Source organism: Hyaena hyaena, unplaced genomic scaffold (assembly GCF_003009895.1).
Source record: "Hyaena hyaena isolate Hyena2069 unplaced genomic scaffold, ASM300989v1 scaffold_838, whole genome shotgun sequence".
NCBI classification, from domain to species: domain Eukaryota; kingdom Metazoa; phylum Chordata; class Mammalia; order Carnivora; family Hyaenidae; genus Hyaena; species Hyaena hyaena.
The window spans coordinates 308,363-325,144 of NW_024081465.1; the positions used below are offsets into that span (position 1 = coordinate 308,363).

General features: G+C 39.4%; 1 pseudogene; it reads left to right on the forward strand.

Annotated features, from left to right (window-relative positions):
* The window catches only part of LOC120222067, a 120,536-nt pseudogene extending 105,665 nt beyond the window's left edge, over positions 1–14,871 (forward strand).
* Positions 14,872–16,782: the final 1,911 nt, after the last annotated feature.

The following is a 16,782-nucleotide window of genomic DNA, read 5'->3' on the forward strand; positions in this document are numbered from 1 at the left end:
GGGAGTTCTACTGTTAGTTTCCTGAGGAACCTCCACACTGTTTTCCAGAGGGGCTGTACCAGTTTACATTCCCACCAACAGTGTAGGAGGGTGCCCGTTTCTCCACATCCTCGCCAGCATCTCGAGTTCTCTGATTTGCTCATTTTAGCCACTCTGACTGGTGTGAGGTGTTAAACTATTTTCTTAAGAAGTTGCATGTAATGAAAGCTAACATACTCCCCAAATCATGCTCACCCTAGATGTTCATAGTAAGATATATACTTAGAAAAGCAAATTTCTCTGTATCACAACGGAGATACAAGTAAATTGCAGGGGAAAGGATAGGACATGGGAGAAAGGAGAGTGTACCCAGAAGTGTGGAGAAGTGAATAGGAGGACTTGGAAGAATCTGCAGTCCTCACTGGCTGGCAGCCCAAGGGTTACATGGAAGAACAGTAATTTCTGTGAGAGCTTCTTTTTTTTTTTTTAATATTTTTTTAAAACTTATTTCTAGGAGAGAGAGAGAGAGACAGCATGAGCAGGGGAGGGTCAGAGAGAGAGGGAGACACAGACTCTGAAACAGGCTCCAGGCCCTGAGCTGTCAGCACAGAGCCCGACGCGGGGCCCGAACCCACGAACCGCGAGATCACGACCTAAGTGAAAGCCGGACGCCCAACCGACTAGGCCACCCAGGCGCCCCTGTGAGAGCTTCTTAAATTGTTTGCGCTGCAGTGTGCTCTCTCTCTCATCTCTCATCCTTAAAGTGTATGTAATTACATGCATATGGAATTTTTATAGTTCTGTGCTCATTTTAGTCAAAGTCAGATTTTAGGAAGAAGCCTGAGTTGAAAACAGCTGAGATCCTGTAGCATGAAGCTGTGGGAATTACTAAAAGGACAGGGAAAACTTGATAATTTTAAAGGCTATGGAATCAACGGGCTCTAAGCTAAGAAGTCCAACATTGCAATCAGAAGCATTTGTACCACTTGTGTTTTTTTTTTTTAATGTTTTATTTATTTCTGAGAGAGAGACAGACAGACAGACAGCATAAGCAGTCAAGGGTCGGAGAGAGGAGATACAGAATCTGAAGCAGGCTTCAGGCTCTGAGCTAGCTGTCAGCACAGAGCCTGACTTGGGGCTTGACCCCATGAATTGTGAGATCATGACGTGAGATGAAGTCAGATGCCTAACCAATGAGCCACCCAGGTGCCCCTGTACCACTTGTTAAAGGAGAAAGATACTTTCAAGAATATGTTTGGCATGATGACTAGAAGAAGGAGAAATAAAAGTGGTTGATCAAGTTCACTATGCAGGGGTGGAGGCAGCTTGAATGAAAAGTGAAGAGTGAGAAGGGCCTTGGGCTCACCTATTTAGTCCTCTTCCCCATGTTTAAGAATCCTTTGAAAGGGTTCATCTTCTGTGATGCAGGCCTGGAATTTTGTCTGGGGCATTCGTTCCACACGTAAGCCTAGAAGGGGCAGTGTGCTTCAGGTTATAGAAGTATTTTAGTGGTTTTGTTTGATTTTGTAAATATACTTAGTGCCCTTGACTGACCTCAAGCTGGATTCCATGGATACTTGATTCAATTTCTTGGTTCCCATTTGAGTTGAGCCTCTTCCTTTTTTCCTACCACCTACAAAATAATCAATTTTTATCACTCTTTGGTTAAATCTAAGGGATAAATGATGTAAGAGGGCCATAGATTCAGCTCTGGCATTAAGTGAACTCTATTTGTTCCTCTTCTACCTTACTGGATGAATAACATTTGTGCAGAGAGATATCTTCCTATGGACACTCTGAGGAAGGAGTACAAGAACATCATCTTTGAGAGAAAAATACTGGACAGCACATCAGTCAGCATGAGGACCAGGGCTTCTGTCAACACTACCAGTCCCTCTGTGTTGCAGTGAACTGTGAGATCATGACCTAAGCCAAAGTCAGACACTCAACCAATTGAGCCACCCAGGATCCCCTGATTTTTCTTTCTAAACAAAATAATTTCAGATTTTGCTTTGTAATTGCCTTCCTCTGCTAAGTTTCTTCCTTTTCTAATTCCTTGTGGTGTAATGTTGTTTATTTCAGTGTTTTTCTTAACTGAAGTATTTATAGCATAAAAAATTGAAAATCAAAAGTCTAGTAGCAAATTTAGCAGAAATAAACAATACATGAGATGACAAAAATAATGAAACATGAAAAAATAAAAATAAGGACTCTTTAGGGTTTTCTATAGATGATGTCATCTGTGAACAGAGATAATACATTTAATAGTTTGTAGCCTTCTTTCGGCTTTGGTAACCTTTTAATGCTGATACTACAGAGTGTTTTGATATTTTCCCCTAACTTCACTCCTCAGAAAAGCTTGAGGTGATTCGAAGACCTTCTCATGAAATGTTCCTTTGAAATAAACTTATTAGACATAGGCCTTTTCCTTGTTTGGAGTTTTGTTCGTTTATTTGTTTACTCTTTCAATCTACTTAAGTCAGTAGTGATTTATTTATATTTCTTCATGATGGAGTTTAGGCAAGTTATACTTTGTTTTTCATATCTGTACTGATCTATTGGTAACAATTTGTGGGAATATAATTCATTGTCACCTCTTAAAATTATTTTTATTTCTATGGTATCAGTTATACTGTGTCTGCTTTTACTTCACTTGGGATTTTGATGCTTTCTCTTTAATTCTTACTTGATTGAAAGGTCTATCAATTTTGTTGACCTTTTCTGAAAGCCAACTTTTCCTGTGGTTAATATGGTTTTATTTTTCCTGTGTTCTATTTTCTTGATTTTGGTTTTGTGTCAAAATTTTCTTTTGTGGTAATTTTGGGCTCATATGGTACTTTTTCCTGAATATTTGAGGTATAAGAAGATAATTTGCACCATAGCATGACAATACTACAGAATTACCTATTAGGCTACATGGTCAGTATGTTGTGTGCAAGTTTATGTATCCATGGAGGATGAAGTCCTGATGATTTCTTCTCAGCCATCTTGCTGATGTTCTCTGATTGATTTTAAGGTTGTATGATAGAAGATAAGGTTGTCAGTAAGAGAATAGTAAGTGGAATGATTTTATTTTCTGTTATTTGACATCTTTCAGCTATATCTTCACATGGTACCCAGAGCCTCCTTCCAAAGATATGCTTAGAACTTTCTTTCCAAAAGGTGTCAATGGGTAGATATAAACATAGCATCCCTGAGAATTTACATTTAATGATAGACTGGGACAATGATGGGGAGAGTGAAGGACATAAAACATACCATGACAAACATTTCTAAATGGAGACAACTGCCCATAGGAAGAAACTCCTTGCCCAAAATGGTGAAGAATATAAAACATTTTGCAAAATCTCCCCTTTTAAATAAGCTACTTTTGTAAAGCAGTGTGTTTTAATAACCAAAAACTCATATCAAATATTCAAACATAAATGTCAAAAAAATTGGAAAATCTGGAAAGTTACCTCATTTGTGTTGAAAATAATTATTTGAACCAGTTTGAAAATAGGATTGGATTGACCTTTTGGTTAAATATTTCAGAAGATCAGAGATTTAAAAATGAAGAAGAAAGGCCTATGTAGCATAAATTTGAGGGACCTGTCACAAAGAAGTCAACCATACAAAATTACCAGAGTTTTTCCAGTGGAGATAGAATTGCTCATTGCAGTGAATCTGATATAAAAGTTAATAAGAGCTCAAATGTTAACAAACATCTGAGGACTCATTTTCCAGAGAACCATTATGAATCTAATAAATGTGGGGAAGTCTTTTGCCAATGCTCAAAACTTACTATAGATTATAAAATACATTTAGGAGAGATTCCTTATAAATATAATAGATATGAGAAAGATCTGAAGCAGTCCCCCAATGTTAGTGATCATAAGAGGATTCATGTGGGGAAAAAACTCATGCACATGTAATAAACCTGAGAACATGTTTAGTCAGTCATCACGACTAAATGCACATAAGACAATTGGTACTGGGGAGAAAAGGTACATTTGTAAGGAATAAGGTGAAATTTTTTATTGGGTCTCAACACTATCTCAACATCACCAAATGCATGATGGTGAGAAACCTCACAAATGAAGAATGTGGTAAAACATTTAAGGACTGCTCATCATTAAATAGACATGGGCAAATCCATATTAGAGACTTGACAAATGTCAGCAATGTGGCAAGGCCTTTAACTGGCACTCAAAACTTACTGCACATCACAGAATTCATATTAGAGAGAAACCTTATAAATGTAAAGAATGTGGTAAGACCTTTAGCTGGCACTCAAACCTTATTGTACATCACAGAATCCATACTGGAGAAAAACCTTACCAATGTAAAGAATGTGGTAAGACCTTTAGCTGGCACTCAAATCTTACTCAACATCTCAGAATTCATACTGGAGAGAAACCTTAAAAATGTAAAAAGAATGTGACAAAGCCTTTAACTGGCACTCAGCCCTTACTGGCCATCACAGAATTCGTACTGGAGAGAAATTTAACAAATGTAAAGAATGTGACCAGACTTTTAATCATGGTTCAACCTTTACTAATTGTCAAAGAATTCATACTGGAGCAAACTTTACCAGTTTAAAGTATGTGAGAAAATGTTTAGGGACTGCTTGATCTTACTCCACATCAGAAAATTTCTGTTGGAGAGTAACCATACAAATATAAAGAATGTGGCAAGCTTCTCGCTGCACCTCAAACTTACTCAACATTCTAGTTATCACACAGGAGCAAAACTGTGATATGGAAAGAAAGTGATTCAGTGTTTGCTCAATATCACAAAATGCCCACTAGGTGCAAACCCTAGAAATGTAATGAGGAAAGGCCTTCATTTTAAATATACTCTTTAACAAACACCAGAGAGTGCATAAAAGAAAGTAACTGGAAAGATAGATTTACAAAAGTATTTATTTTAACATCAAATGTCAATGTTACAGATATCAAGTAGAAAGCAATACAGCAGTCACTCTATTCAGACATTACATCAAAATACTTATAAGGAATAATACAAAGTTAAATAGAAAACATCTATACTATTACAGTTCACAAGATTTAGTGGATGGATTTTGGCATATGTATAATTAATTTCAACGTGTGCTTTCTTTTTTAATATTGACCCTATTTGGGATTTGTGACTAGCAAATATTAATGTATTTCTACTCTCAAGTCACTTCAGATTATTCATTTATTCCTAGTGGGTGTGTAAAACCATGTGGATGACTGTTGTTGCATGAAAGATAAGAGATGCCCTTATTCATTAGGCAGGACTCAGGCATGTCTAATTTTCCATGGAAGATAAAGGACAATATGATGTACAATAAATAAAAACAAATCTAAATGGAGATGCTATTTGTGGCTATAACAGTGATGTAAATTATCATGAAATAGTGTTGAGAACACCATTCTCCATTTATTAAAACCAAATAACTGCTCAAATATTAGAAATAAAATGTTTTACATTGTGGTCTTAAAGGAAAAAGAGATGGCAGTCCAGTGAAGTCCAGTGATAGATCTTCATAACAGCAATAAGGTATGTGAGTTGACATGGCTGCAATGAAGACATCTTCACAGATATCAGAAAGAGGATAGCTACCTATTCCTGCAAGTGGCATACAATTGTACACCCACATTTCTCAAGAATTACCTCAGGCCTGAAATTTATGGAAATCACTACTCCTATGTTATTATATCAGCACATGAATGCCTTTTTAATGTTTTTATTCTGTATTTTGAACAAGGATTTATTCAGTAGAGGGATTTGAAATGCATAAATTAGTCTGTGTGAATTTAATATATTTTGATTAATAAAGCATAATGGTTTTTAACGTGTTACCATGGATGTGTAATAAATGAAGTGTGATCCCACCACCAATGTTAACCGATCTTCTCTTATTTAAAGTTGTAGGTAACTGATGGAATCTATCACTTATTTGGTAACACAATGGCATAGTATATCTATCTAGTAATCCATTTGCTCAGTGGTCTTAAGGTTTAAATAATATATCATTATTTTTCCCCTTGTTTATCTATTGTACCATTTCCTCTTTATGAATACTGTGATATTATGGTTACATTACAGATTAATGTAATACAGGATACTGTTGAACTTTTAGCTAGAGTATTCCATGAAACTGCTATTTGGCAACTATTTTGTGTTACTAGTAGTTTTGTAGTTTTGACAGTGCTGGGTGTGTAAGAGATACACCATAAGTGGGAGAAACATATTCCAGTAGTAGTGGTATTGTAGCCCCAGGTAAGACCCAGAAAATATACAGGTTGAAGAATTAACAAACACTGCATGTGGAGGAGGAGACTTGTCCTGGGTTTGCCAAGTGACTCTGGATTTTGAAAAATAATTTCTATGCGCCTTTTGTTCTAGTTATCTGCAGATTTCCAGTTCTGTGTTTCTTCATTTTTGGTTCCAGCTACATAGGTATTACAAACATTCTGTGCCTGCGTTGTGGCAAGAGTGTCCTCATTAATTGCTTAGTTGAGAATAGAGAAATGTAAGGCCAATGGATATTGAGACAGGTAGCACTGAGATGTGAGATGGGAATATAAGTAAAACAGGATGATGCCATCATCCTTAGAGACAAAGATAAGACCTACTAAATGGATATGTGAAGAACTCTTCCAATGTAGGGAGGTTAATGGAGGTGGCTCCCTTTAGTCACTCCAAAGTCATAGGCAGCTCTTGGCGGAATCATCTGATGAATAAATATTATGGAGATAAGGAATTGGCAAATGTGGTGGGTTTCTGAAGATTAGGGATGTCCTCCACTATCTTCATGATTTAATTCCTTTTCCCTGAATTCCTTTATCTTACTGAGGACTAGAAGCTATTAGATGACCATGATTACTGGTTTGTTCAGGCCTAGATCAGAGGCAGTGGCTAGAGTAGGGGTATTAGATGATGGACAGATCTTGGGCATAGCTTTAAAATGTCACATGGCAGAGTAGATTATGGAGATGAAGACTTCTGGACACAGTAATAGACAAGATTAGCAGGACATGTGCTGTGGGTGTACCCAAGCATTAATATCCCATGTATATAACCCCAATTAAGGTTAGATGCAGTGTAGATAGGTGACTTTTCAGGACAGCTGATGCACTGCTGTGAGGAACCTTCCTGTCTTCAGTCAGCCCCGTGATGAGTATAGTTCCGTGCTGTGGCTCTATCCATGCCATATTTGTTGGAGCAGAGGTTCAACAGTGAGAGGCAGTGAGCTTTTTCTGATTCAAACAGTCCAGCACTTAGGTCATGATCTCGCGGTTCGTGGGTTCGAGCCCCGCGTCGGGCTCTGTGCTGACTGCCAGCTCAGAGCCTGGAGCCTGTTTCAGAGTCTGTCACCCCCTCTCTCTCTGAGTCTCCCCTGCTCACCCTGTCTCTCTCTCTCTCTCTCCTAGAAATAAATAAAACATTTAAAAAAATAATATTCAAACACTCCAGCACAAGTGTTCATTAACTCTTGAATGAGTACAGAAGATTTGGTGTATATGTACAATGGAATGTTAATCAGCCATAAAAATGTATGAATTTTTGCCATTTGTAATGAAAGGACGCTAGGGAGTGTTATGCTAAGTGAAATAAGTCAGAGAAAGACAAATACTGTATGATTCAACTCCTATATGGAATTCAAGAAGCAAAACAAGTGAGCAGTGGGAAAGAAAAAAAAGAAGAAAGGAAGTGAGAGCCAAACCAAGAAATAGACGCTTAACTATAGAGAGCAAACTGATGGTTACGAGAGTGGGTATGGATAGGAAGATGGGTTAAATAAGTGATGGGGAATAAGGAGAGCCCTTATGTTGAGAACTGGATGTTCCATGGAATTGCTGAATCAGTATATTGTACACCTGAGACTAATATTACTCTTAACAAACTGGATTTTCTTTTCTTTTTTTTAAATTTTTTTTACAAATAGTTTATTGTCAAATTAGTTTCCACATAACACCCAGTGCTCATCCCCAAAGTGCCCTCCTCCATGCCCATCCCCCCTCCCACCCACATCCATCAGTCCTCAGTTTTTGTCAGCATTCAAGAGTCTCTCATGGTTTGCCTCTCTCCCTTTCCCCCACCATTTCCGCCCTTCTCCCCCTTGTTCCTCCGTCAAGTTCCTCCTAATCCTCCTATATGTGCAAACATATGATATTTGTCCTTCTCTGCCTGACTTATTTCACTCAGCATAACACCCTCAAGGTCCATCCATGTTGCTACACATGGCCAGATTTCATTGTTTCTCATTGCCATGTAGTATTCCATAGTATAGATAAACCACATCTTCTTGATCCATTCATCTGTTGATGGACACTTAGGCTCTTTCCATGTTTTAGCTATTGTGGAGAGTGCTGCTATGAACATTGGGGTACATGTGCTCCTATGCATCAGCATTTCTAACAAACTGGAATTTAACTTAAAACCTTAGGGAAAGTGTTTTGGTTTTTTTACAGATTTAAGAAACTTTTATGGGGGCATCTGGGTGGCTCAGGCAGTTGGGTGGCCGACTTCGGCTCAGGTCATGATCTCATGGTTAGTGAGTTCGAGCCCTGTGTCAGGCTCTCTGCTGACAGCCAGCTCAGAGCCTGGAGCCTGTTTCAGCTTCTGTGTCTCCCTCTCTTTCCCTGACTCTCCCCTTCTCACACTGTCTCTCTCTCTCGGAAATAAATAAAAAACGTTAAAAAATAATAATAATAAAAGAAACTTTCCCTCTTGGGTTAAGTGACTTGCAGCAATCGCACAAACTATAACTTGGTAAACAAATTGAAACATCTTTTCTCCATACCTGGTCCTTCTAGATTTCAGATAGTCTCAGTGCCTGTTCTCATGTATATATGTCAAGATATGTATTTGCTTAATTTCAATAAGAATCTGTTCTTATGACAAGACACAATTGGAAACACTGTTTTATAACCAACGTTTGAACTAGAATGTCATAACAGAGAAAGACCTGAATAAATTCAGATATGAGGAGACAATTATAAGGATCTCTGATTGACTTTAATAAGGCCCCCTTGGCAGTATGAGCATGATACCTTGCTTACAGAGTTCACAGCAGCCTTAGCAGATGAATCAAAAACTTCATTTCCTAAGAGGTTCAATAATGTTTGGATATTTTGGAGACCTCAAGAATATAGAAATTCACCCAAATCTATAGATATTGTAGGCAAAGTCTGATGGCAAGTATTTGGCTTGGTTTCTGCCCTTGAGAGGCTATTAAAAGTTCAATCTTGTTATTTCTTATGAAAAATTCCAGCAAAACTGGTTTTTTTTTAATTTTTTTAAAATGTTTTATTTATTTCTAGGAGAGAGAGACAGCGTGAGCAGGGGAGGGTCAGAGAGAGAGGGAGTCACAGATCTGAAACAGGCTCCAGGCTCTGAGCTGGCAGTCAGCACAGAGTCCGATGCGGGGCTCGAACCCACAAACCGCGAGATCATGACCTGAGCCGAAGTCGGACGCTTAACAGACTAAGCCACCCAGGCGCCCCCCCAGCAAAACTGGTTTTAAAGGGTCTACAGATCAGGGGCACCTGGGTGGCTCAGTCAATTAAGCGTCCGACTTCGGCTCAGGTCATGATCTCATGGTTCGTGGGTTCGAGCCCCGCATCGGGCTCTTTGCAGGCAGCTAGCTCAGAGCCTGGAGTCTCCTTCAGATTCTGTGTCTCTCTCTCTCTCTGACCCTCCCCTGCTCACTCTGTCTCTCTCTCTCTCTCTCTCTCAGAAATAAATAAAACATTAAAAATTTTTTTAAAAAAGTCTACAGATCAAAGCTCTATTCTTGCTGCCCTCATGAAAATAAGCAGGCCGAGTTTTATTTTTGTTTTTGTCTTAAAATACGCTTAGTTTGCAATCATATTAGTGTCAGTTTGGCTCTGTTTGGTAAAAAATGAGGGTGATGAGAGTGAAAACAAATTCAATAACCATCTTTGTAGATATTTCATTTTGTTTTATTTTTTTAATGTTTTTTATTTATTTCCGAGAGAGAGAGAGGGATGGAGGGCAGGAGGGAGGGAGGGGGGCAGCATGAGCAGGGGAGGGTCAGAGAGAGAGGGAGACACAATCCAAAGCAGGCTCCAGGCTCTGAGCTGTCAGCACAGAGCCCGACGCGGGGCTCGAACCCACAAACCGTGAGATCATGACCTGAGCCAAAGTCGTATGCTTAACCGACTGAGCCACCCAGGCACCCCATAGATATTTCATTTTAATATTCATCATAGATTGGACCCGATCCTGATTTCTTCTATTGTCCTCCATTGCCTGGCTAGAAATCCTGAAAATAACGTATTTGTTAAATATTTGTTTATTGATTTTGAGAGTGAGCATGAGTGGGGTGGGGGGAGAAAAAGAGAGAGAGAGAGAGAGAGAGAGAGAGAGAGAAAAGTAGAATCCTGAGCAGGCTCTCCACTATGAATTAGAGCAAAATCCAAATAGGGGCTCAATTCAAGGAATGTGAGGTGATGACTTGAACCAAAATCAAGAGCCAGACACTTACTGGGCTCAGCCACCTGTTCCCCAAAGTAGGTTTTTGATTTGTCGCCTACCTTCCTGATTTGAAATCATTTGAAAACTAAAACTGCCCTGAAGCTCTGAAAACTTAATATAGACGATTTGATGTAAAGAAACTGTGGGGCGCCTGGGTGGCTTAGTCGGTTAAGCGTCCGACTTTCGCTTAGGTCATGATCTCCGGTTCGTGGGTTCGAGCCCCGCGTCGGGCTCTGTGCTGACTGCCAGCTCAGAGCCTGGAGCCTGTTTCAGTCTGTGACTCCCTCTCTCTCTGACCCTCCCCTGCTCACGCTGTCTCTCTCTCTCTCTCCTAGAAAAAAATAAAACATTAAAAAAAAAAGAAATTGTTATAATAGGTCATATATAGACAATATCGAGTTATTAACAGAGACAAAGTTTATCTCAGTGATCCACCTGTAAGGTAGGACAATCATCTAATTATCAAATATGTGTCTTTCTTATCACCCTGTGAAAGGCATTCCTTTCCTACAAAGAACCAGACTCCTGCTCACAGTTCACCATTATATTTGTACGTCATCTTGCCAGACAGTCTTTAGAATTGCATGTTTATGTGGATTTCCTGTACATACACCTATTAAATTTGATTTTCTCCTGTCAGTCTGTCTCATGGCAATTTGATTCCTAGTCCAGTGAGAAGGACATTTGAGACAACAAGAATTCCTGTTCTCTGACAGAGGATTTGACTTAAGTGACAATTTCCTGGCATCCCACTCCACGTACAAAAAGTATAAAAAGCTGCTGGAGAGGTAGGACATACTTGTAGAGGAGTTGACATTTTTGAACTCAGTTTTTGTCACTATTGCAAAAGGTTCCTTATTTATTTCCTGTGTGGTTACTACGTAGTCAGCGTTTTCTTTAAAAACTTCTAAGTAGCAGTCAAGGTGGATGATTCTTTTTATGCGCTGTTGAATTCGATTTGCAGGTATCTTGTTGAGGATTTTTGCATCCGTATTCATCAAGGATATTGGCCTGTCGTTCTCTTTTTTTGCTGGATCTGTCTGGCTTTGGAATCAGGGTGATGTTGGCTTCATAAAATGAGTCTGGGAGTTTTCCTTCGATTTCTATTTTTTGGAATAGCTTGAGAAGAATTGGTATTAATTCTGTTTTAAATGTCTGGTAGAATTCCACAGGGAAGTCATCAGGTCCAGGGCTCTTATTGGTTGGGAGATTTTTGATCACTGATTCGATTTCTCCACTAGTTGTGGGTCTGTTCAGATTTTCTATTTCTTCCCGTGTGAATTTTGGTAGTGAGTGTGTGTTTAGGAATTTGTCTATTTCTTCTAAGTTGCCCAATTTATTGGCATATAATGTTTCATAGTATTCCTTGATAACTGCTTGTATTTCTGAGGGGTTGGTTGTAATCAGTCCATTTTCATTCATTATTTTGTCTATTTGGGTGCTCTCTCTTTTCTTTTGGAGAAGCCTGGCTAGAGGTTTGTCAATTGTGTTTATTTTTTCAAAAAACCAACTCTTGGTTTCATTGATCTGTTCCGTTGTTTCTTTGGTCTCTATGTTGTTTATTTCTGCTCTGATGTTTACTATTTCTCCTCTTCTACTGGGTTTAGGGTGCTCTTGTTGCTCTGCCTCTAGTTCCTTTAGGTGAGCTGTTAGATTTTGCGCTTGCACTTTTTCTAATTTCTTGAAATAGGCCTGGAGTGGAATGTACTTTCCTCTTAGGACTGCCTTTGCTGCATCCCATAGAGTTTGGATTGTTGTATTTTCATTTTCATTTGTTTTCATACGTTTTTAAATTTCTTCTCTAATTGCCTAATTGGACCATTCATTCTTTAGTAGGGTATTCTTTAACCTCCATGTTTTTGGAGGTTTTCCAGACTTCTTCCTGTGATTGATTTCAAGTTTCAAAACATTATGATCTGAAAGTGTGCGTGGTATGATCTCAATTCTTTTCTATTTATGAGGGCTGCTTTATGTCCCAGTATATGATCTATCTTGTAGGATATGCCATGTGCACTTGAGAAGAAAGTGAATTCCCTGGCCTCAGGATGTAGAGTTCTGAATATACCTGTCAGATCCATCTGGTCCAATGTGTCTTTCAAGTCCATTATTTCTTTAGTGATTTTCTGTGTGGTTGATCTATCCATTGCTGTAAGTGGAGTATTAAAGTCCCCTACTATTAGCACATTCTTATCTATAAGCTTGTTTCTGTTTGTGATTGTTTTAAATATTTAGGTGCTCCCATATTCGGTGCGTAGACATTTATAATTGTTAGTTCTTCCTGATGGATGGACCCTGTAATTATTATGTAATGCCCTTCTTCATCCCTTGTTATTGTCTTTAATTTAAAGTCCAGTTTGTCTGATATAAGGATAGCTAATCCAGCTTTCTTTTGACTTCCTGTAGCATGATAGATATTTCTCCACCCCCTTACTTTTATTCTGAAGGTATCTTCCAGTCTAAAATGCATTTCTTATAGACAGCAAATAGATGGATTTTTTTTTAATCCATTCTGCTACCCTATGTCTTTTGATTGGAGCATTCAGCCCATTTACAGTCACTGTTATTATTGAAATATGTGGGTTTAGAGTCATTGTGTCCTTTGTGAGATTCATGCTTGTGGTGGTGTCTCTGGTATCTTGCATTCCTTGCAACACTTCCCTCAGAGAGTCCGCCTCAGGATTTCTTGTAGGGCTGGTTTAGTGGTGACAAATTCTTTCAATTTTTGTTTATTTGGAAAGACTTTTATCTCTCCTTCTATTCTGAATGACAGGCTTCCTGGATAGAGTATCCTTGGCTGCATATTTTTCTGTTCATCACATTGAAGATTTCCTGCCATTCCTTTCTGGCCTGCCAAGTTTCATTAGATAGGTCTGTCACCACCCTGATAGGTTTCTCTTTGTATGTTAGGGCCCTTTTCTCCCTAGCTGCTTTCAAAATTCTCTCTTTGTCCTTATATTTTGCAAGTTTCACTATGATATGTCATGCAGATGATCGATTGAAGTTACGTCTGAGGGGAGTTCTCTGCGCCTCTTGAATTTCAACGTCTACTTCCCTCTCCAGGTTGGGGAAGTTCTCTGCTATAATTTGTTCAAGGACTCCTTCAGCACCTTTCCCTCTCTCTTTCTCTTCTGGAATTCCTATGATACGGATGTTGTTCCGTCTGACGGTATCGCTGAGCTCTCGAACTCTTCTTTCATATTCCCGGATCAGTTTATCTCTCTTTTTCTTAGTTTCTTCTTTTTCTATAATAGTTCTTCTAAGTCACTTATTCTCCTTTCTGCCTCTTCAATCCGTGTATTGGATACCTCCAGTTTACTATGTATCTCATTTATCCCATTTTTTAATTCACCATAATTATTTTTAAGCTCCATATTGTTTGTAGCCATAGTTTCTCTGATGTCCTCCATGCTTTTTGCAAGCCCGGCGATTAATTTTATGATTATTGTTCTAAATTCCTGTTCAGTTATGTTGCTTATATCTGTTTCGTGCAGTTCTCTAGCTCTCATTTCTTCCTGGAGTTTCTTTGGCAGGAAACTCTTGTTAATTTTAAAAGCTTGTTGTACACACGGCCCCTGCGAGTTCTGCTGTATTAGAGAGGGCTCTTTTGACTGTTCAGGGCCTGTCTGTTCAGGAAGTGTTCTTTGGACGATGACTCTTGGTTTCTCTTGTTGAGTGTTTGGTTATTTTGTTTCCCTACTGGTAGTGGTATTTGGGACTCTCCACCATGTGTAGTTTGGCTTGTTTCTTGAGGCAGCCCTGGAAAAAGAAAACAGACAACCACAGAGGGAACACGCAAACGCACAGACTAAACCAATAGACACGCAAACCCAGTCTCAGGTAAAAACAGCTACAACAACAACAAAACAGCTATGTGGAGGGGATGGGTGTGGTTAGGTGTAGGCAGGTCTTGTCTCCACCTTGTCTGCTGACCTCCCTGAGGCCCTGCCTTGGTGGTTGTGGGGAGAAGAATGGCATCGCCCCAGTCCCTTCTCAACCAAGCATTGCAAATCACTTCTTCTGTCCGGATCTCCTGTGCTGAGGATGTAGCCAAGGTGGGCTGAGTTCTATGCCCCACACCCTGCCTGTTTCCAGGTCCCAGTCCATGGGCTTTGTTATACTGCCCTGAACGGTCCCGCAGGTTGCTACTTCCCTGTTGCCTGGGGGTTGATTGCGGGGTGGGGGAAGTGTCGCAGCCTCAGATCCGCCGGTGTCAGGCAGGGATACAACCCAGAGTGCGATCACGGAATGTGGCAACTTCAGGTTCGTCGAGTCCGCGTCGCTGCAGCGCACCACCTCCGCTTCAGCGGGCCACTGTCGCACCGCTGCCACTTCACCCGGCGCAGGAACCGCCTCTGCAGGTGTTGCTGCCAGTTCACCAGGCCGCCGCTGCCATGGATGGTTCCTGGAGCGCCCCAGTAGTTCATTTTTGCTCTTGATTCCTTTGTTTTGGGGATGTGTCAAGTAAGAAATTGCTGTGGTTGAGGTCAAGGAGGCTGTTTCCTGCTTTCTCCTCTAGGGTTTTGATGGTTTACTGTCTCACATTCAGGTTCTTTATCCACTTTTAGTTTATTTTTCTGTGTGGTGTAAGAAAGTGATCTGTTTTCATTCTTCTGCATGTTGTTATCCACTTCACCCACCACTATCAGTTAAAGAGGCTATCTTTTTTCCATTGGATGCTCTTCCCTGCTTTGTCAAAGATTGGCCGTACATTTGTGAATCCAATTCTGAGTTCTCTATTCTATTCCATTGGTCTCTGTGTCTGTTTTTGTGCCAGTACCATACTGGCTAGATGATTATAGCTTTGTAATAGAGGCTAAAGTCTGGGATGGTGATGCCTCCCATTTTGGTATTCTTACTCAATATTACTTTGGCTATTTGGGGTCTTTTGTGGTTCCATACAAATTTTAGGATAGTTTGTTCCAGTTTTGAGAAGTATGCTGGTGCAATTTTGATTGGGATTGCATTGAATGTCTAGATTGCTTTGGGTAGAAATGGCATTTTAACAATATTTATTCTTCCAACCCATGAGCATGGACTGTTTTCCCGTTTCTTTGTGTCTTCAATTTCCTTCATAAGCTTTCTACAGTTTTCAGCATACAGATTTTTTCCATTTGGTTAGGTTAATTATTAGGTGTTTTATGGTTTTTTGTGCAATTGTGAATGGGATCAGTTTCTAGATTTCTATTTCTGTTGCTTCATTATTGATGTATAAAAATGCAAACAATTTCTGTAAATTGATTTTGTAACCTGCAACTTTGCTGAATTCATGGATCAGTTCTAGTAGGCTTCTGGTGGAGTCTGTCGGGTTTTCTATGTAGAGTAGCGTGTCGTCTGCAAAAAGTGAGAGTTTGACTTCTTTGCCTACTCTGATGCCTTTGATTTCCTTTTGTTGTCTGATGGCTGATGCTAGGATTTCCAGTACTAAGTTAAACAGCAGTGGTGAGAATGGACATCCCTGTCGTGTTCCTGATCTCAGGGGGAAAGCTCTCGGTTTTTCCCCATTGAGGACACTATTAGCTGTAGGCTTTTCATAAACGGCTTTATGATGTTTAAGTCCCTTCTATCCTGACTTCCTTGAGGGTTTTTATTAAGAAGGAAAGCTTTATTTTGTCAAATGCTTTTTCTGCAGCTATCGACAGGATCATATGATTTTTATCTTTTCTTTTGTTAATGTGATGTTTCACACTGATTGATTTGCAAATATTGAACCAGCCCTGTAGCCCAGGAATGAATTCCACTTGATCATGGTGGATAATTCTTTTTATGGGCTGTTGGATTCGATTTGCAAGTATCTTGTTGAGGATTTTTGCATCCGTATTCATGAAGGATATTGACCTGTAGTTCTCTTTATATGCTGGGTCTCTGTCTGATTTGAGGCTGAAAGTGATGTTGGCTTCGTAAAATGAGCCTGGAAGTTTTCTTTCGATTTCTATATTTGGAATAGCTTGAGAAGAATGGGTATTAACTCTGAAAAAAATGTCTGGTAGAATACCCAAGGGAATACCAATCAGGTCCAGGGCTCTTATTTCTTGGGAGATTTTTGATAACTAATTCAATTTCTTCACTAGTTATGGGTCTGTTCAGATATTCTATCTCTTCCCGTGTGAATTTTGGTAATGCATGTGTGTTTAGGAATTTGTCCATTTCTTCTAGGCTGTCCAGTAGGTTGGCATATAATTTTTCATAGTATTCCCTGACAATTGTTTGTATTTCTGAGGGATTGATTGTATTAAATCCATTTTCATTTATGATTCACCTATTTGGGTGCTCTCTCTCTCTTTTTGAGAACCTTGGCTAGAGGCTTATCATTTTGTTTATTTTTTCAAAAAA